Raw genomic sequence first — 21568 nt, 5'->3', positions numbered from 1 at the left:
AAGGAATTCATTCATAAATAATGAACCAGATTTTTTTTTTAAAACAGTATATGTATGGCTGGGGTTATAGCTCAGTTGTAGAACACTTGCCTAGCATGTGTCAGGCACTGAGTTTGATCCTTAGCACTGCACAAAGACAAATAAATAAAGGTATATTAAAAAAAGAAAAAAAAAAAAAAAAGGATAGCCAGGCGTGGTGGTACATGCCTGTAATTCTAGCCACTCAGGAGGTTGAGGCAGGAGTATTGCAAGTTGAAGGCCAGCTTGGGCAACAGGGTGAGATCCTATCTCAAAATAAAAACTAAAGGGCTGGGGATGTAGCTCAGTGGTAGGAAATTTTGCATTCAACCCTTCCTGCACTTAAGAATGTAAACTTCCTGCATTTAAGAAGTTTACATTCCTAAAAATAACTTTTTGAAAAATGGCAGGGATAAACCTTAATATCCTACTAGCATAAATCCAACTGGCACCACACGAACGCCCCTGCAACCTAGCCACAGCCTCAAAGACCTTCCCGCCGCAAGCTCCATGCACACACTCCAGACACACTGAGTCTATCAGCAGGCCTAACAGATGTCAGGTTTTTCGTAACACCAAGCTCTATACTCACCTTTTCCCTGGAAGACCTTCATTCTTTTTTCAGCCTTTTAAATCCCAGGCAATCATTCCAGATCTGGTCAGATATTATTTCCTTTAGAAAGCCTTCCCCACATCCCTCAGCCTGAATGCACACCTGTGCCCCTCAGGGATGCCAAAGGAACTGACTGAGCCTTCTGGTTAACGTGTGTGGACAACACCTTGTTTTTGGCCCAACAAGGACAACGCATCCTTGGAAATAGAAATACCTTTATTTTATTCAAGTCACCTCTGAATCCTAAAGCATCTAACAAACTGCTTACCCAAATTTAGTGCTCAGTGAAAATGTGTTTTATGGACTTCAGAGCAGAAAGTTCCTCAAACCCTATCAAAAAACTCAGGGTTAGTCTGTCTGCTTAATCCAGCTTTTCTTCCTTGTCTTGGAGAACTGAATTAAATTCACCTGTCCACTGGGTTGTATTTTTGTTTGTTTTTAACATCTGCTTAAACAAGACATCACAAGATTTGGGGGATTTGGTTTTCTTGGGGGTTTTTTTGGGGGGGAGACACTGGAGATTGAACCCAGGTGCACCTTACCACTGAGCTACATCCCCAGTCCTTTTTATTTTTACAAAGTCTAGCTAAGTTGTCCAGGCTGACCTCAGTCTTGGAATCCTCCTGCCTCAACCTCCCAAGTACTTTGGGTAATAGGCGTGCACCACCACTCCCAGCTGACAGGGTGTTTCCTGGTTCTGCCCTTGTATTGTTCCCTATTTCTGACACATCATGTATGTAATCACATTCATCTTCTTTATTCTATAAAAGTCCTCCAGCCAATATTTTTTTAAAGAGAGAGTGAGAGAGGAGAGAGAGGGAGAGAGAGAGAGAGAGAGAGAGAGAGAGAGAGAGAGAGAGAGAATTTTAATACTTATTTTTTAGTATTTGGCAGCCACACATCTTTTTTTGTATGTGGTGCTGAGGATCGAACCTGGGCCGCACGCATGCCACGTAAGCGCGCTACTGCTTGAGCCACATCCCCAGCCCTCCTCCAGCCAGTTTTAATCCACAGCTTAAATCATTTTCAAATGAGCAATCAATCATAGTTTTGCAAGGCTTTCTTGGACATGAGAAATACAGAACTAGCAATATAAAATAAATCTCAATTCAATTAAGGAAATAACATATGACTACTTAGTATTCAATACTGTGTTAAATACTACAGGAGATAGAAAAGAAAAATTTATTTCCTTCACTCAAAAAGTTTAAGTTCAAGCCAGATATGGTGGTGCACACATGTAATCCCAGGTACTTGGGAGGCCAAGGCAGGAGGATCACAAGTTTGAGGCCAACATGGGCAAGACTCTGTCACAAAATAAAATAAAAAGGGCTGAGGTTGTAACTTAGTGGTAGAGCATACCTGGGTTCAATCCCCAGTACCATCAAAAAAAAAAAAAAGCTTAATGTCATTCACTTATTAATTCAATGTTTATTAAGAACTAAGTAGACAGCCAGTCCTACATTAAGCCCTATGAAGAGCATCAGGAATTTTTACTTCTGGTGTTAGCATCACAAACTAGTAGGGAGTATGTAAGAAAAAAAATAAGCTAAACAAACATCGATTTAGTGTGAGCATAATCAGTAAAATTTAGCAGAAAATCCCTAAGTGGTGTCTGTCTGGTGTGGTTAGAATGCAAAGAATTGTGAAAATGGGAAAAGGCATCCTCCCATGATCCAGAAGGTGTTCGAGAAGTGGGAACTGGGGAGAAACAAGTATTATCTCAAGTAAAACAGAGTCAAACCACAAGAGTACCCACCTGTTTTACGAGCTCAACCCCTGCCCTCCACCATCCCACTACTACCACCACGTGAACCTGAAGGGGATTCAGGGTCTGAGTGGAGGGAGGCCATGTCACCACAGACCTAGTAGGAACTCAGACACTGAGCAGATGCTAGCAGGAAGGGCCACTCACACCCAGGCAGGAGGCAGAAACCAAGGTCTCAGCAGACGCCAATCTAACAGAAACAACAGCCCTATACTAAACTCTGTGCCAATACCCACATTGTGATGCTACCTGAAGAATACAACTGAATTCAGCCAACAGTGACTGAGTTGTACGCAACATGTTTTACCCCAGGGAAGGCTTCCACTATATGGGGACTAATGATAGCATTACGTTGTAGTCCAAACAAAGAAAAAAAGATAAATGCTTGTTACACACCAAAGTTTTTTTTTTTTTAAATACTTATTTTCGGCGGACACAACATCTTTGTATGTGGTGCTGAGGATCGAACCTGGGCCCCACGCATGACAGGCGAGCGCGCTACCACTTAAGCCACATCTCCAGCCCTTACACACCAAAATTTTAAGACATATAATTTTAAGACATATAATACTTATTTAAACAACTAAATTCATCATTTCCAGAAGTTTTAAAATATGTACAGTGTATCATTAAATTCCAAAATGAATATTAAGAAAGTATGTCCTGTGATTTGAATATGAGGTACTCCTGAGTTATGACAGGAAGGTTCAAAGGTGAAACAACTGGAATTGAGAGCTATAACCTCAACATTTCATCCTTGTTTGAATAGACCAACTGGGTGGTAACTATACTCAGGTGGCATGTGGTTAGAGAAGGTGGGTCACTGGGGGTGTGCCAGTGACCCTGTGGCCCCTCCCCACCTCCACCACCCAGCTGCCATGAGATAAGCAGCGTCCTCTGCCACACCCTTTGGCCATGATGTTCAGCCTCACTTTGGGCCCAGAGCAATGGACTCTGCCAACCTTGGATAAAACCTTTGGAACCATGAGCCAAAATAAACTTTTCCTTTCCTAAATTGTTCTCCTTGGGTATTTGGTCACAGATTAACAGTGGTCCACTTTATGTTTTGAATATAGCACTGGCTGCTCTGCCATTTCGACTTATTTTTAGAAGAACAGGTTTCTTTCTCTTCCTCTCTCCCTCCCTTTCCTAATCTCACCCCTGCCCTAATCTTGAGGGAAGCAGGATTACCTTTCTGAGGCTACACCCACCATGGAAATGAAGTAATTCTGATTTCAGGGATGACATGAGAAAAATCTAAGAAATGACTGTCTCCCAACTTAACAAGTTAATTACAACCTCAGACAGAGGACCCTGTTCCCCCTGATGGGGATAGTCACTGCCTCGGGGAAAGGAGTCCCCATGTTTCTCCTTTGCTAGCACAGCAATACAACTTCATTTTCCTTTTTCTCACAACCTAAGGATGGAGCTTGTGGTAACAACAGTGACACAAAGCTGAGCAACACAGAAATTGGTACTGAGAAGTGGGGTTGGTGCTGTGATTACTAAACACCACATGGTCCAGAAGCCTTTGCAGCTGGTTTGCAGGAGGAATTTGCAGGCTTAATGGGCAATTCTGATGGGAGCTCAGAAGACCTGAATGCAGATGGGAATGCAGACTATGCTCATGAGATTGCATAGAGAACCAGGAGTCTACTGGGAATTGGACTAGAAGCCACTTATTTTATAATGAAAAAAGTTGTTCACATTTTCCCATGTCTTGAGACTGTGTGTGACACTGATCTTAAAGGCAATGGACTAATTAACCTGGCAGAGAAAATTTCAAGGCAGCACAGCATTAAGTCAGTAGCAGGGGTTATGCTGACAGTTTTAAACCAGATTTGCCAAGAGGATTACAAGCAGAAAGTAGAGCTGAAGTATTTTTAAAACTTTCAGTTTGGCCAGAAAAGTGCCTCTAAAACTGAGGCCAAGGATATTGTGCTTGTTGTACAGATTACAGCCCCTAAAGAGATGCTAAGTACTTTGCACAGAGGGCTAGAAAAGATGCCTCAAGGGTATCTCAGGAATTTTCAAGACCACAGCACCACAGGCTCAAGGGTACAGAAGGAAAAATTCCTTTGAGAAGAGATCTTGGAGGCACCCACCATGGCCATGATGTTCGGTCTCCATTTGGACTCAGAGAAATAAACTCTGCCAACCTTGGACTAAACCTCTAGAACCATGAAAATACACTTTTCCTTCCCTAAGTTGTTCTTGTTGGGTAACTTTGATCACAGCAGCACAAAATTGACAAAAACAATATGCCTCAGAGAGACAGACGGTCTAGCTACAGATTGAGAGTATTCACAAAGCAGGCACATTTCTGCCAGCCCTGAAGTATCACCATTGTGCAATGTTAGGTATTTCCCCCCTCTTGTTTTCAATTTAATACCAGAAGCAATAATTTCTATTGTATATGGTTGTCCCTGATCAAATGGGAGAGCACATGTGAAGGCCAGGCACTAATTTATGAACTCTTTTAGGAGATTAAGATGCTTAAGCTCCCCTCATCCCCCAATACTGGGGACTGAACAGAGGCTATGGATGTAGTTCAGTGGTAAAATGGACCTGGGTTCAATCCCAGCACCAAAACAAAAAATGAAAAAAACAGAACAAAACTCTGCCATGTTTTGTAGTCTCAACCTACAGGCCAAACTCACAAGCTCAAGTAATCCTCCTGCCTCAGATTCCTTAGTGATTGGGACTACAGATGTATACCACTGCACACAGCTGACAATTAACCTTCAAAGTGAAATTACTGGATCATATGATAATTCTGTTTCTAATTTTTTAAATGTGATTACTGATTAAGTAATGTGATTACTGATTGTCTCTCATCCTGCTCTGCTGTTTTTGTTTTTATTTGTCCTATCTATTCTTTGTTTTATTTCTCCCTTTTTTCTTCTTCTTTTGGAGTACCCAAATATTATCTATAATTCCTATTTATCTCCTTTCTTGCCTTCTTAGTTATAACTTTGTTATTTTATCAATTGCTTTAGGGTTTATAAATATACACATTTAACATTATGGTTTATATTCAAATGATATTAATCCATCTTACATCTAGTATGAGAAAGTTACAGTGATTTACAGGTTGAGCATCACTACACTAAAAATCCAAAATCCAAAATCCTTCAACCAATAAAGTTAGAATGCTCAACAGGTAAAGTCTATGCAAATACTTCAAAATATGAAAAACTATGAAATCTGAAACATTTCTGGTCCCAAGAATTTTAGATAAGGGATACTCATCCTAGACTTCCATTTCCCCCTCCTGGCCTTTATACTATTATTATCATATATTTCACATGTGTTAAAAATGCCATACTACATTTTATTATTTTCATTTAAATTATCTTTTAGTATCAAACATCACATAGTACTCCACAGAGACACAATATTTATGTTTTTATCAGTTAAGAAATAAATTTAAATTTTTAAAAAGTTAATTATCTTATGAAGAGATTTAAATAAGAAAAAATTTGTACTGTTACCCATGTAGCACCATTTCTAATGCTCTTCATTCCTCTGAATAGGTCTATACTTTCATACAGTATCATAGGCCTTCTGCCTCAAGTACTCCCTTTAACATTACTTATAATATTATAAGTCTATTAGTAATGAGTACTTTCAGTTTTTATGTTTCAGTCTTACTTTCTAAAAGCAATGGAATATGTTTTTGTTGGGTGTGGAATTCTAGATTGACTGTTTTTCTTTCATTACATTAATAATGTTCTCCCGTTGCTTCATCCGCACTGTTCCAAGAAGACATCTACATCATTTTTACCTTCCTTCTTCTGTATACATCTTTTTTTTCCCCTATGGATTATCTTAGGATTTATCTTTTTAATTGGCTTAAAGTAATTTCATTATGATGTGCTTTGATACAGTTTTCCTCATATCTTTTGTTTCATTGAGTTTCTTGGATCTGTTAGTTGTGGTTTTCATTAAATTTGGAATGTCTTTCAAATATTTCTTCTGCTCTCCTCTCCTTTAAGGAATTTAGGTACATGTATATTAGATCACTTGACATTGCCCTTTGGATTTACTGATCCTTTTAATTCTTTTCTTTTGTTTCATTTTTGGATAATCCCTATTGCTGTATCTTCAAAGTCACTAATCTTTTCGTCTTCAATGTCTAATCTCTACTTATTCCCATCAAATGTTTTTTGTTTCTTTGTTTTATCACAGATGCTATAGTTTTATCTCCAGAGATTCTACTGTCTTTTAAGATACTTTCTATATCTACACTTAATTCTTAAGCAAATGGAATAATAAATAATAAATTTTTTAATGCCACTATCTGAAAATTCTGTGCCAGTTTTGATAACTTTTTTCCTCACTCTCATTATGGGTAACATTTTTCTGTTTGTTTGCATGCCTGGTAATTTTTTATTTATTTATTTATTTATTTTTTAATTTTTTTTTTTTTTAGTATTTATTTTTTTAGTTTTCAGCAGACACAACATCTTTGTTTGTATGTGGTGCTGAGGATCGAACCCAGGCCACACGCATGCCAGGCGAGCGCGCTACCGCTTGAGCCACATCCCCAGCCCGGTAATTTTTTATTTGATAACAGGTACTATAAAGTTGACTTTAACCCTAAGACTAAATTTACCATCTTATAATTCAGTAATTTATATTCATATTGTTGTGTAACTCATCTCTAGAATTTTTCCTCTTGCAAATGTAAAACTCTATATTCATAAATACCAATCTCTGCCCCATCTGCTAGCCCTTGGTATCTACCTCCTATGATATGACTACACATTTTATATGAGCAGACTCATTCAGTATTTGTCCTTTTGTGCCAGGCTTATTTTGTTTAACATAATGTCCTTCAGGTTTGTCTATATTGTAGCATATGACAAGATTTCCTTTTAAAAGGCTCTGTAATATTCTATATGTGTATATACCACTTTTTCTTTATCCATTCATCTGTTGATGAATATTTGGGTTGATTCCACCTCTTGGCTATTGTGAAAAACACTGCAATGAACATGGGTGCCGCAGTCTGGCTAGGCACAAAATCACGAGCCACTCAGGTAGGAACAAACTTTATTTCCAAAAACTCCCGCGAACACCACGCACGGCGGCCTTCTCCTGGGACACACCACACCAACCGAAAATCCCTCCTCCGGAAATTCCTCCTATCCACATTTCCCCAACCAATGGGAACTCTCCAGGAATCCCTGCAAGAACTCCAAAGTAGCTGGCCGAGGTGGACAGCAGGGGTCTAATATCTGATTGAATGCACATCTTAACATAATCATCATCATCTCAATGGCTTGCTGGGGTCACCTTTCAACCAAAAATGCCATGCGTCATGTCATTCCTACTCAGCTATGGCTCTCAGCACATGGGTGTACAAATCTCTCCTCAAAAATCCTACTTTAAATTTTTTTGGATGTTTGCCCAGAAGTGAGATTATTGGATCATGTGGTAATTCTAATTTTTTGAGGAATTTCCACTCTTTTCTATAGTGCCTTCACTATTTTACACTCCCAGCAAAAGTTCACAAGAGTTCCAGTTTATCTGCACCCTCATCAACAGTTGTTATTTTCTGTTCATTTGAGTGGCCATCCAACTGGCATGAGGTAATGTAATGATAGTTTTTATTTGTATTTCTCTTATGATATTGAGCAAATGAGGAAGTGGGAGATGACTTTCTTCTTTTTCCTCAAGATCATTTTTGTTACTCAAAATCCCTTCAGATTCTATATGAATTTGGAATATTCTTTCATATTTGCAATTTTTCAAATATGTCCTATAAAATAAAACTTGTTGTTGTTGTTGTTGTTGTTGTTGTTACTGGGGATTGAACCTAGGGACCCTTTACCACTGAGCTACATGCCCAGCCCTTCTTATTTGAGACAGGGTCTCACTAAGTTGCTTAGGACCTTGCTAATTTGCTGAGGCTGGCCTTGAACTTGAGATCTTCCTTCCTCCACCTCCCAAGTTACTGGGACTATAGGTACACACCACTATACTCAGCTTAAAATAATGCCCTATTCTTGATCTTTGTTCTGAGACATGTTAAATTACTCAAAGGATTTTATCCTTTGGAATATTCCTTGTAAGTTTTGTTCGGCAGAACCAGAGGGGAAGAGGACTTGTGGCAACGTCTGGCTGCATTTTTTACTTCCACCACAGAGGAAGTGTTACTGGCATTTAAGTCCAGCATTTCTACAGTGCTGAGGTTGATGTTTCCGAGGACTCTACCTAATAACCTGTACATTACTACTTTTGCTGTCAGTCTGGTTGGTGGGAAGAGGCATCTTTCCTGTTCTGGTGTGAATGCCAACCATGTTCCTTCCAGTCTTTCTAGATGGTTCTTTCCCACAACTCCAGATAGTTTGCTACGCACATGACCAGAATTCTTCTGAATATGTGCCACTCATATATAGATTATTTCAAATTCTAAAAACAACTTCCCAAAGTAGTAGTTGTTACCTCTATTTTTAGCTCTCCAAGGTTAACCAACTCTCCCCAATACCATTCAGCACTGGGGTCATATAAATCAGATGACGGTGTCAGAGTCCCAGTTTCCACTATTCCATAAAAGGGCAGGCCCAGGAAGCTTCTCCTCTGGGCCTGCCATGAGAATTTAGTCATTCTGTTTACAGAATGAGTCTGACCCTATAAAATTTTTGCAATCTTACAATACCTTAGTTAAATCAGTGTTTTAAAATAACATTAACTGGCTGGCCCAATTTTTGTGTGTGTGTGTTTTAATGTGATTTATTATTTCCCCTTCAGTATGTCTGTCCCTTCAGTGAGTTGGAATGTCTCAGGGCAAATTCACTTGAGATTTAACTCTTAATGAGAAATAACAATATAAACTGTGAAAGAAAAAAATAAATTTGCTATTAAGAGAAATGAAGTCTCAAGTTTAAGTGCCTTCTCAATTATAAAGTGCTTTTACATGAGTTATTGTACCTGACTTTCACATCAACACATTAGGTTAAGCAGAACTGAACATAATACAATACATACACATATAAGCAAGAGGAATAAAATAATACTATCCTACTACATAAACTATTATACACACAAACACACATGCACAATTTCTGCAGTTCTGTTACTTAACCCATTCTTATTCCTATTACTTGCATATAAGGAGACAGACTCAGAGAGGTCAGCCTGCACAGCCTTGGTCATCTGCTGATAAGTGTCAACACTGGTACTATTTTCTGTGTGCCTTAGTCCCAGTCCCAGGTACCTTTCAATATGACAAACTTGCTTCTTTTTTCTCTTTTCTTTGCAGTGTTGCGGGCACCCCAGGGCCTTGAGCATGCTAAGCAAGATCTCTACCACTGAGCCACGTCCCCGGTCACTACATTCACTCCTCAATCATCCATCAAGAGCAATGAATCCATGAAAGAGGTTCTCGGGGGAGCCAGGGAATCGTCTTTCTACAGGATATTCAAGAGAGAGATCTGAGCCTTTTTATGTAGAGGCTGAAATTAGATGACTCAGTATAGAGGCGTACAAAACAATTCTGCACATGGTTCTTTTCACTTTCTCAATTCTAATTGAACCTCCAATTTCCCCTTTTTTTCTAAGAATGAAAGTGCTATTTACTATATTCAACAAGAATTAAGTAATAATTTTGAAGAGATTGTTACTATTCAGAAGACACTGTTATGAGTACCTAAATCTGTGGAAATAAAGCATAACGGATCCAACATATTCAGTACTGTTAATCCACTACAGACTTTCATAGTAAGGTCATAAGATGCCGTGGACAGCAGAACACATATGAACAGGACAAAAATGAGGTTGGAAATTAAACATCAATTTAGGTGAACAGAAGGTTCTATCTGAAATGCTTACATTTCCCCTACAGCACTGATTCGTAAAGGTTTTTTAATTTTTAACCTTTTTGATAAAAGGCAATGGACCCTACTCAGAAAACTGCACATAGATCTGATTCTCACCCATGATCTCAGGTAGTGTCCAAACCACACAGGCCACCCACATGCCCACTGTGGACTTCATAGAGGTCCAGGGGCTTGGGGCTGGCCACTCCAGCTGCAGGGATTCTAAACTCTTTCCTTGGGGAAAAAAAAGATGTCTTCAGTAATTTCTTGGAGTACATGTTCTCCCTATTCTCAACAAAATTCAACCTTTTTAGTGAAAAACAATCAGCAAGACTTGCTAGCATAAGACTTGGTCATCAACAGCTGGGCCTCACAAAAGGCAAAATTACACATACAACCATGATTCAAGTCCACTGATGAACAAACAATTCCACAGGAGGAAAAAAAGAGAACATTCAAACATGGAGTCTGACAAAGATTCCCCTGCGAGGGCCATGGTTCAGCCGAGTGACTGTGAAGAGAAAGAAGGCTTTTAGACAGTTCTGATTATGGCGTAACCAATATTTTCAAAATCTTGATTTCAAAAGCAAATCCCAATAAGCCTGTCATACTACTGAACCAAACTCCAAACAACTTCTAAGCCGTGAGTGTTACTAATGAGGATGAGTTAACAGGCATTGATCAGTCCAAAACAAGGTACAAATCTATCATGGGTAGAAAAATCTCATAACTCCCCCCAAACAAAAAACAAACAACCACCTTAAAAGCATCTAGTCCAACTTCCCCTTTTTTACAGATGAGAAAACTCAGGCCGCAGCCTTGTCTCCTCAGAAGACTAGAGTCACCAAGAACAAAAGTCTCTGCCACTGCAGTACAAGAAATAAATACTAGAGCATCTTATGTTTATTTTTAAAATTAAAAATGGAACAAAATTAGCTTTACAAATATTTAACATGTATTTTCAGTATTATTGAGGTGACACCAAACAGTTAAAGGGATACGCCAGGAGAGGACAGGACACCCACAGAGGGAGAGGCTGGATAGCAGGCCATCATTCCTGCTCTTCAGTAATTCCTTGGAGTACATGTTCAACATTTGTGATGTTCCATGGTTTGTCTGTTGACAGGATTCATGGATTATATAATCTGATTGTTATCAAACCTACTAAATGGACAAGTAGCTTTAAAAGATGCTTGAAAAAAATACAAACTAAAAAAAAAGCACTAATCCTATAAACATAAGTAAACAGAATAGGTGACACCTCGAATCCTAGTATGCATCTTAACCAGCTACCTTAGAAAACAAACTATAAACAAATTAACAATAAAATTGCAAAATTATCAAAATGATATAAAATATAGTTTTGCCTTCATAGTCATTAACAATAAATAGCACCCTGTGTGTAGACTTCACCAGGAGATATCCTTCCAATTAATATTGCATTTAAAAAATCATATTCATTTAAATTAATTCTTATATATGCTCTAGTACATGTAACACATACAGTAAGTGGAACACGAATATAACAATAAATTAACATATATGCAGGTTGATATCCCTTACCTGAAATGCTTGGGCCCAGAAGTGTTTCAGATTTTGCATTTATTTTTTATTTTAGATTATTTGCATCAACATAATGAGACAGCTAGGGTCTGGTATGACAGGCAGTGGCTTTGGAAGCTGTCCAGGGCAAAATGATTTTCACCTCCCCTGCCTAATCCTTTTATGTCCCTCCTTTTTGCCTGGCAATCTAAATTCTAAAGAGGGACCCCACCTAAAAGATTAAAAGGTTAACAGCTGGGACTGGGTTATGGGTCAGTGGCAGAGTTCTTGCCTGGCACATGTGAGTCACTGGGTTCGATCCTCAGCACCACATAAAAATAAAAATATGTCCATCTATAACTAATTTTTTTTTAAAAAAGAGATTAATTGTTGAATGATCTATCTTTACATTTATAGAACCCAGAACAACTGGTGACCTTTGTCCCTCCTTAGTCTTCAGCTATGTGCATCAACTAACACAAACATGTCAATTAACTTGCTGAAAAGTAATGTGTCTGTGTGAAAAGAAAGCACAAGAACTAGCCTCCTGAAACCAGTCCACTGCAATGCTTGGCTAGAGAAGAGGAGACACCCACCTGGAAGGAGGACCCTGCTCAGCCAGAAGCCTTCCTATCCACAGCTCACCACACCTCCTTTACATTAGAACCTCTTAAAAGCCCCTTCCACTCTTGAGCTCCCAAAGATAGAGCTTTGGTGACAGCTCCTCTATCTTCTCAAGATCACTAGTCCTTGAATAAACCTGATTCCTTCCTGCCAACTCCTGTCTCCCAAATATTGGTCTTTAAGTGGCGAGCAGCCAGACCTTTAATCCCAGCCATGGTGGGAGCCAAACCTAAACATGAAATTTGTTTTTTTTTTTTTTAGTTGTAGATGGACACCATACCTTTATTTATTTATTTATTTTTATGTGGTGCTAAGGATCAAACCAAATGCCTCACACATGCTAGACAAGTGCTCTATCACTGAGCTATAACTATCCAATCCCTAAGCATGAAATTGTTTTGTGCTTCATATACACAGCATACCCATAGCCTAAAGGTAATGTGACACAATATTTTTAGTATGCTTTAGTATGTGATTGACACAGTCAAAAAGTTTTGGATTTTTTTTTTTTGGTCTGGGAATGTAGTTTGATGGTAGAGCACTTGCCTAATATGAATGAAATCTGGAACATTTCAGATTTTGGATTCTCAGATTCAGGAAGTTCAACCTATAATTTGGATACATGCTTTTTTACTGATGAAGGAGAAACACATTTTAAAAAGCCCAGGGGCCATTGAGACAGAGTTGCAGAGCCAGAGAAAACCCAGCTCCCACCTCTGCTAGATTAGGTCCAGGAATTAAGAATTCTTCCACCATTTGCTTCTAGTGGTTATGACAGCACCTCATCTGTCCTCTAAGACAGAACTTCACATTGGAAACATTTGCTAGGAAAGAGAAAAATGGAAACCTCAATTCTAACAGAAGAATGTGATCGGTAGCCAGTAAGCTTATAATTCTTAAAGCAATTGAGGCCCAGAAATATTGAACTTTAGAAATTAAAAATCAGTACTTAAAAGAGGAAAAAAGAAAAATAACAGGCCAGCACTCAGTGGAACATTCGAGAGTTGAAGGTATTTGCATTCACAGGGCATACTTAACCCCAGTGCTGCCCCATCCTCTACAGGCTCCTGTTACCAGGATCCTTAGCAACAGAACCTTTTACAGCACTGTAAGTTGAAGGACCTGGACTTTTTTAATGGCTAGATAAGGCCACACCATTAATAACATTTGTAGCTATGCAAAGTAACATAATAAGGGTAATCAAATATCATGCTTTGGGTGGTAAGCTGATCTAAACTGGGGATCATAAAGGAACGCTATCCCTTCCTCCACAAGAACGCAATTGAGCAATTGGCTGGCTCATTATGAAAGGCACCAAAGGAGCCTTTGTTGGACTCAAGGCATAATATAGGAGAGGCAATCCTGGTGCCTAGAAAAGCCACTAAGGGAAGTGTTTGGTTTTTTTTTTTTTAACTATATTATATTTTTTTCTTTCCATCGTGTTCACCATACAAAATAAACTAGACACATGTGTTGGTTTCTCTAAGAAGAGCCTATTTTACAACAAATAAATTTAAATGGTTCACAAAGCAAAACAGGTAAGTCCCAACTTTCTACTCAGGTTTGAGAATTCAGGTCACTGCACAAATAAAACATACAGAACTTTTAAAAAGTGGCTATTAAAAAAAAAAACCTCAAGTCTTTAATTCTTTGGCACTAAGATCTATTCAAATTGCCAGTAGTATCAGTATCCAAGTTTCCTCGACATGTATCATTCAAGACCTTCTCAGCTTTACATGGGCTGGGAACTATTCATTTTCTGCTTTACCAAGAAAAGACGTAAAGACAGATTCCCACGCCTTCCAGGGCTGTGGAAGGTAAAGACAAATAGCTTTTCAACCAACCTCAGAAACCATTAAAAATGCTCAAAGTGAAAGGTGAGCTGCTTACGTGTACACTGTAGAGGAGGAAACTCTAAACGTCGTAGGTCCCTTCCCCAAATCAATAAAATGGTGGGGAAAAAAAAAAATCTTCTAAGCCAGGATACTATCTCCTGGTTCTTAAAAATGTAGAAGAGCAAAAATAACAACAGAGAATTCTCTTCAATTGATTTAGATATCTGCTTTACTCTCCATGCACTCAGGCAAAACCTTGTCACATCTTAGAACTAGAGATGCTCTCTATGGTCATTTGTTTGACATATCTGTGGAATCTCCTTAGGAAAAGGGAAGTTTGATTATCAATAATTAAACTATAAACTGGAAGAGCTGTTTCATCAGACTGAAAGCATCAGGCTTACAGCAATAATGCAGGTTCACTCTGGATTGGCCCAGAAAGAGCATATTCAGTCACTACAGAATTTTACAAATATTTTACATCCATTTCTAAAAGTAAAATTAAATCCAAACCAAGAATTACGAATTTAACATAATCCAACTTTGCATACACCAAAATAGTCCTTCATTATCTAACAAATGGTACTATTACAGAAGAAATAATGTCCAAAAGAGTGAAGAGAGAATTAAGAATTACATGACAATCACACCAAGGTTTGTATTGATTATGCAAAGCCACTTCAAATCTCAAAGCCAGAAAATACTCAAAAAGAAATACTGTGAAGCATTTTAACTCAATTAACCACTTTTTGAAAAAGCAGCAGTAGGATCTGAGAATATAATCACTACTGACTACTAAGGAAAGATCTGCATACCTGCTTCTGCTGATCACCTGAGGTTTGAAGGTCCAGAAAAACAAACTGAGAAATTTAAAATTCAGCCTCCCTTAGTTGTTCCTTGCTTCTGATACTCCTCTATGGAAAAAGTCAGTGTTTGACCAAAGAAAACAGGCAACTAACCCCACACTGAGGTGTTCTGCCTACTACTACAGATTTTAATCTCTAAAGAACTTGGTCTCAGTAGAAAGGCCAACCTGCAACAAGGGTGTGGTTTGGAACTATAAAAAAAAAAAAAAAAGACAACTCACGAGGCAAAAATGTAGATGTTGTCACCATTTCTATTTGAGTACAGCTCAGATGCTTAAAATGCATTCCTGTACTCACTTTATCTCTGAAGACTCTATTCAACTAGGTTTTCTCCCTATGAATTTGAGACTGCCATATGACCTCTCATATTATTTTTTTATAAATATTATTTTGCTTCTTTAGTTTTATAATAGTAACATTATTTTCACCAACTGAAGAACCACTAAGCAATCAAGCATACATTGTGACTCCTAGATTTAGAAAACAATGTTAAACTAAAAAATGAAACAAAATCCTGTGCTTAGACTAATTTCAAGAAAATATAAGAAAATTACCTTTGAATAGTAACTGGAAACCTTAGATAGAATTAATTACACAGTATTAAAGTTAAAAAGTACCTCAAGGGTGAGAGTGCAATTCTACTTTCTAAGTGAGTCAAGAACAAGTTCACTTGTAAACACCATAATCCATGTTCACTGAGTGGTTAAACATCTGAAGAGGAAGTCTGAAACATCCTTTATGATGCCTCCATAAAAGTAAAGAATGAATTATAAAACTGTTTCAGAAAGTGAAAGAAAAAGTTAAGGGCTTTGATCTTATGAGTCAATTGAAAGCCCAAAGTACATGAGATTCCATTTACAAAAAATCCTAGAAAACACAAATGATCCATGGTAACAGGCAGCAGACCTGTGGTCTTCTAGGACAGAAGCAAAGGGAGGATTGGCAGGCAAAGGGACATGTCACCACCGGCTATTAGGAGTGACATCCTATGGGTGTACACACCTGTCAAAGCACAGCTAACTGTCCACTTTATATAGGGCAGTGCATTATGCTTGTATTATACCTCGATGAATGCTAAAAATACACACAAGTGCTTAACTATTTAAAGGCTTACTCTTGCTCCATATGGCCACAAGCTGGTAGACTTAGGAACTTTACCACGAAACAAGTTAGGCATAAATATAAGGAAAAATATTCTGTCTGTGTGGTTCAGAGTCAATCCAGATGAACTCTGGAACACTGAGGGTGTTTTGTTCATTTATAGGACTTTTTTGTTTTTGTTTTGTTCGCAGTACCTGGGATTGCAGGGCATTAAACATGCTAGGCAAGCACTTTCCCACTGAGCTATATCTTGAGCCTTTTTTTTAAATATCATTTTATTTGTTTATTTGTATGTGGTGCCGGGGATGGAACCCAGTGCCTCACGTCTGCTAGGCAAGTGCTCTACCATGGCCACATCTTAGGCCTTTTTAAAAGAAATTATTTTGCTGTGAGACAAGATCTCACTAAATTGCCAAATTTCAAAACTACAATTGTCCTGTCTCAGTCTTCTTAAAAGCTGGGACTACAGGCGTGTACCACCACACCAGACCTGAGGTTCTCTTTACTGGGCCTTCTTCAACAAAGGTTCAAAGTATATTTTGGGAGTACAGAGGAAGAGGTGACAGCTTTTCATCGTTATGACCAAAATACCCAGTAAGAACAAATTAGAGGGGGGGAAGTTTATTTTGGCTCATGGTTGCAGAGGTTCAGACCATGGTCAGCTGGCTCCATTTCTCTGGGCCTGAGGTGAGGCAGGAGACCATAGCAGAAGGGTGTGGCAAAAGAAAACCCTTCCAGGGCATGACCCCAGTAATCTACTGCCCCAACTAGGCGCCAGGGTCTCAGGAGTCCATTCAGCTTTCAATGGTGGTCAGAGCTTCATGGTCCACGCCTGGATCAGGTCTGATCCATGAGGTCAGAACTCTCATGATCCAAGCATCACCTAAAAGCCTCATCCCTGAACTTTGTTACATCGAGCACCATGCTTTTGACATGTCCTCCAAAGACAGGACATTCCAGGTCCAAACCATAGCATTGACTTCTTGCATTGAAAATTTTATTATTTCAAGAAGACCATTCACGGATGTCTGTCATCCTGCTGCTATTGTGGGGAACCCTGCTAACCTCCCAGAGAAAACATGGATTATCTGTGTCTGATTTCCCCAAGGACTTTTCTTCATAGGAAAAAAAAAAAAAGGTCAATTTATCTGCCCTAGGTAGTCCTTTCTAAATATGGATCCTGCATGATTATTTTCTGATTTTTGAAAATATACAAAATGAAAAGATTATAAAATTAAAATCGCTCTGAAGCATACTATTCAGAAATAACCAGAGCTAGTTATGTTATAAACTTCCCATCTTTGCTGTATGCACCTGGGTATACTTTTTTTTTTTAACACAGTTGGTATTTGCTATGTTTTACCTACCATGATTAAGAAATTTGGTATTTCATGAGATATTTTTTGAAAACATTACTTTCATGCTTCATAGTAGAATTATAACTCTACCATAACTAAAGCACTCAAGTTGGTAACTAAGCCAGTTTCCAATGGATGTGTTCCTAGAAATAATGCTTCAGCAAACATCCTTGAACAGAGAAACTGGATGGGCAAAGGAGGACATTATAGCCCTGAATCTAATTTCTATAATATTTTATCTATTTCGTTATATGAATTTCTACCTTGTTGTATAGGGGTATGGTGGATAAGTAAAGTGTGCACTGTGGGGCAGCCAGTTGTGTTTATGACAGAAACTATGAGCCTCAACCAAAATTCTAGAGAAAATATGCAGATTTGATCTCAATTAAAAATATGATGAAGAACTGGGCCTGGTGGCAAGTGCCTATAGTCCCAGCTACTTAGGAGGATGAAGTAGGAAGGTCACTTGAGCCTGGAAGTTCAAGATCAGCCTGGTCAATACAGCAAGACACCACCTCAAAAACAACAACTACGTAGAGAGTAACATGGTGCCAAGTCATTGATCAGGACCAAGAGCATGGTGTATGGTGTAGTTATAACAACCTTTGGATATTTGAGGTGAAAGCATTTTGAATGATCACAGGAACTCAATAAGTATTAGAAAGTATTAGAAAACAAACCTGGAGTTAAAGTTGTATATGTAACTCAAACTATTTGATAAAGCAAAAACAATTGGAAAATAATGCTCTGTTTCATGTTTAAATGCATCCTCAGGCCAGCTGCAAACTCATATACACTTAATTGGAAATTTGTATTGCCAGCTGGGCATGATAGTGCATGCCCATAATCCCAGCAGTTCAGGAGGCTGAGGCAGGAGGATCACAAGTTCAAAACCAGTCTCAGCAATTTAGCAAGGCCCTAACCAACCCAGGGAGACTCTGTCTCTAAATAAAACATAAAACAGGGCTGAGGATATGTCTCATTTGTTAAGCACCCCCGGGGTTCAATTCCCAGTACCAAAAAAAAAAAGTATTGTAAATATATTAAATATATGATTTAATGAATTTTTACAAACTGTATTTTTTTTCCTGCATATAGAGCCTAAGTCAATTAAAGGTTTGAAATGGAAAGAAAAAAAAGAAGTCCATTCCCTTGCCCCCCAAATACTAGGTAATCTGACCAAATATGAATTCACATAATATTCAGTAAAATATGAACTGGAAAGTTCATCTCTAACATTCCCAGTTTTACTCACATACATTAGACATTCTTAGCAATCTTTTAAGAGGAAACAAATACATATATTTTTCAAATTCTGGTGTATTGATAATATAATCTATTTCCTCAATTTAGTAATTCCATTAGTGGTTACTGAGTAACTATTATGTCCAGGATGCTGCAGGGGCTTCTCTAACACTTCACAGGTTTATGAAGGAAGAGATTACAGAGAACTCAGAAAGAGCCAGATGCCAAGGATTCAATTTATTTTAATTTAACTATCGGAAAAAAAAATGAGTAGATGCCATACTTTTAGCATCGTGGGAAATGTTTCCTAAAATAAGTGGGTGTCAAAGCTTGCCATAAATATGAATTATTATGGGAGTACACAGAGGGTAGGAATGAAGGTGCGGAAGCCAGGAGCACATGGCAGGCCACGAGTGAGCAGAGCCAAGAAGCTGGCTGCCTGCGGGGGCCTATCACACAGCCATTTTTTTATTTCCTGAAGCAGGCACCAAGTAAATTCCCTCCGTTTCCTACGCACAAAAGCAAGGGTTGATGCATACACAGGTCTGCTGGATGGCAAGAGTCCTGAAGCTAAACTTGGCTTTGAAATCTGGCCCTGAAATGATTTTTTTTTATTGGTTATTCAAAACATTACAAAGATTGCAGAATCACATCGGTTACACATCCACATTTTTACATAATGCCATAATAGTAACTGTTGTATTCTGCTACCTTTCCTATCCTCTACTATCCCCCCTCTCCCCTTCCCTCCCATATTCTCTCTCTACCCCATCTACTGTAATTCATTTCTCTCCTTATTTTTTTTCCCATTCCCCTCACAACCTCTTATATGTAATTTTGTATAACAATGAGGGTCTCCTTCCACCTGAAATGATTTTCATTTAGAACAACACCCAGCTAAATCCCGTTTTCTCAGGTATATTGATCTGAATGCTTGTAGCCAGGCTGGCAGTAATAACGCCTGCTGTCCTGTCAACAAAAGCACACAATACGACAGGCAGGAAAATATCCCCCAAAGATGTCTAGACTCTAACTCCCAGGACCTATAAATAGGGTACTTTAAACGACAAAAGGGTTTTTGAGGATGTTGATTAAGGGTATGGGCCTTGGGATGGAGCAGATTATCCTGGATTATCAACCTAATCACATGAGTCCTTAAAAGCAGAGAAGCTTTTCTTGCTGAATCAAAGGGAAGAAACAGGAGGAGGAGGGGAAGGAGGAAGAGGGTTTCAAAGTGTGAGGGGGCCTGGACCCACTGTTCCTATCCTTGAAGATGGGGAAAAAGGCAGGGGGGGGTGCACATTAATAAGAATACAGGTGGCTTCCAGAAGCTGGGAATGGCCTTCAGCTGACATCCATTCAGAAAAGGGACCTCAGGCCTATCACCACAGGAAGTGACTACCACCAACCACCCAAGCAAGCCAAAAATAACATCCTTCCCTAGAGCCTCCAGGACTGAGTGCAGTCTTGCCAGATCGGCTGACTCCTTTGGTGAGACCTACGTCAGGCTTCCAATCTTCAGAACTGGACGATAACAAATTTATGTTGTTTAAGTTGCTGGATTTGTAGTAATTGTTATGGGAGCAATAGAAAGCTAACACAAGGGGCTGGGATTGTGGCTCAGCAGTAGAGCACTCATCTGGCATGTTTGAGGCCCTTAGTGTGATCTTCAGCACCACATAAAAATAAACAAACAAAATTAAGGTATTGTATGCAACTACTTCTAAAAAATAAATATATAGAAAAAAAAGAAAGAAAGAAAGCTAACACAAACTCAGACAGTTGCATTCCAGAACAGAATGTTCTCATCACCTTGGCTTTGGATTGCCCAATAAAACAGAACAGCTATCCCTGGAAAGATGCAATGGGAGCAGGCAGAGTATGTTTTGGGAAAGGATCAAAGTAGCCTTTACAGTTCTCCTTAAATAAAATTTCCCTTCCATTGCATATACAAACATATCAGAAATTAGGCAAATTTTTAGTTTAGTAGCTCAAAAAGAAAACCACCACAAAAAATTTAGAGTATACAAGATTCTGCCAGTAATGAGGAGCACAAGTATCTTTGTCTCAGCCCTTCTAAGAGACTAGGGCCCAGAAATTTATTTTAGTAGATGTGAAATGCTACCCAGCAATTAGGCACAGTGCTCATTAGCATTACTAAGATCAACCTGTAGAGCTATCTTATAGATTCCTCAACTCCAAAGATTCTCATTCAGAATTTTCAGGGTAGGACCCGGGAATCTGAATAGGATCAAAATTTAGAATTTCTGAATGGCTAATACTACTGAAACACACTCATCTTCCACCAATCCCCTGAGACCTCTGCTATTCTGACCAAGAATCAAAACCCAATTCTTCGTAGGAGTTGGCCTGGTTACTAGCGCATCTGTCAGACTAAATTGTTAAGGACCCAGCTTTGACATCAGCAGACTTGAATCTGCTGTGGTCTCCTGATGATGGAATGTTTTGGGCAAATCAGCTAAGTTCTCTGTGTCTCAGTGTTCTCTTCTGTATAAAAGGAATGGAAGACGTAACTACCTACAATGTGGTTAGGACCGACTTAGCACAGCTCTTGGAACAAAGTGTTCAGGTACTGTGATTATCAACACCACTCCAATTCTAGAGCAAAATAGTACATGCAGAGGCAGCTTGAATTCTTCAGCATTTTTCATTCCTGTAACAGTATCTGGAAAGGTTAAATATGTAACGGAAACAAGTTTCGATTCTAAACTGCATGGAATTCAGAGTGTTTACAAGAAGTTTACAAGAAGT

General features: G+C 38.7%; 1 protein-coding gene across 5 annotated transcripts in view; it reads right to left on the bottom strand.

Moving 5' to 3' along the window:
- Positions 1–21568, bottom strand: part of Pls1 (plastin 1) — a 117434-nt gene that overhangs the window by 70932 nt on the left and 24934 nt on the right. Inside the window, exon 1 of one of the 5 annotated variants that reach the window (XM_040269910.2) lies at positions 15042–15177. The exons of the other annotated variants lie outside the window; for them this stretch is intronic. The gene's annotated coding sequence lies outside the window, so the exon portion shown is untranslated. Of the gene's footprint in view, positions 1–15041; positions 15178–21568 lie in introns of those variants that run through there. 5 annotated transcript variants of the gene reach the window in all.

Source organism: Ictidomys tridecemlineatus, chromosome 3, assembly GCF_052094955.1.
Source record: "Ictidomys tridecemlineatus isolate mIctTri1 chromosome 3, mIctTri1.hap1, whole genome shotgun sequence".
Lineage (NCBI taxonomy): Eukaryota > Metazoa > Chordata > Mammalia > Rodentia > Sciuridae > Ictidomys > Ictidomys tridecemlineatus.
The sequence above is the reverse complement of the archived record's forward strand: the minus strand, read 5'-3'. Positions and strand labels throughout refer to the sequence as shown.